The following is a 922-nucleotide window of genomic DNA, read 5'->3' as shown; positions in this document are numbered from 1 at the left end:
AATAAATGAATAAAATAAATGATTTTACTAAAATGCCACTAAGTTTGGGCGGGAAAATTTGGGAGGAGGATATTGTTTTTATATATAGTATAGATTATCATTTACTTAAAGATAATCATAAAATTATTTTGGGTATATATGCTTTTTAAATTCGTCTTAGGCTATGTTTGGCAAACCTAGTTGAAAAGGTAACTGAAAGCTGAAAACTGAAAACCTATAAGTTCGAAGTTAAAATCTGAAGAGCTGCTTAAAAGTGTTTGATAAAATTAGCTTTTTTATAAACTGATAAATGTAAAAGGACTAAAAAGGATTTCTTCATACAGTTTAAATAGTTTAAATATAAATAGGTTTGTTTATATATTTAAAAATAAAATAGTGAAATCAATATATTTTAATAAAATATAAAGTATGAGTATATATTTGAAAACATATAATGTAAAACAAAATGTTTATAATTTATAAGATTAATTCATACAAAAATCAATGTTCAAACAAAAATGTCAAATTGAAATTACAACTAAGGTTATGTTTGGCAAACCTAGCTGAAAAGGTAGCTAAAAGCTGAAAAGGTGCTGAAAACTAAAAAGTTATAAGCTAGAGCTGTTATGCTTAAAAGTGTTTGGTAAAATTAGTTTTTTGATAAACTGATAAATTTAAAAAGACTAAAAAGGATATCTTCATACAATTTAAATAATTTTAAATTTAAATAGGTTTGTTTGTATATTAAAATATAAAATAATAAAATCAATATATGTAATTAAAATATAAAGTAAGAACATGTATTTGAAAATATATAAAGTAAAAAAAATGTTTATAATTCATAATATTAGTTCATATAAAAATTAATGTTCAAACACAAATGTCAAACTGAAATTACAACCAAACATAATGAAAAGAAAATGTCAAAAGAGTTTTAATTGAA

This window comes from Ipomoea triloba, chromosome 16 (genome assembly GCF_003576645.1).
Source record: "Ipomoea triloba cultivar NCNSP0323 chromosome 16, ASM357664v1".
NCBI classification, from domain to species: Eukaryota; Viridiplantae; Streptophyta; class Magnoliopsida; order Solanales; family Convolvulaceae; genus Ipomoea; species Ipomoea triloba.
This window is presented reverse-complemented; position numbering follows the sequence as displayed.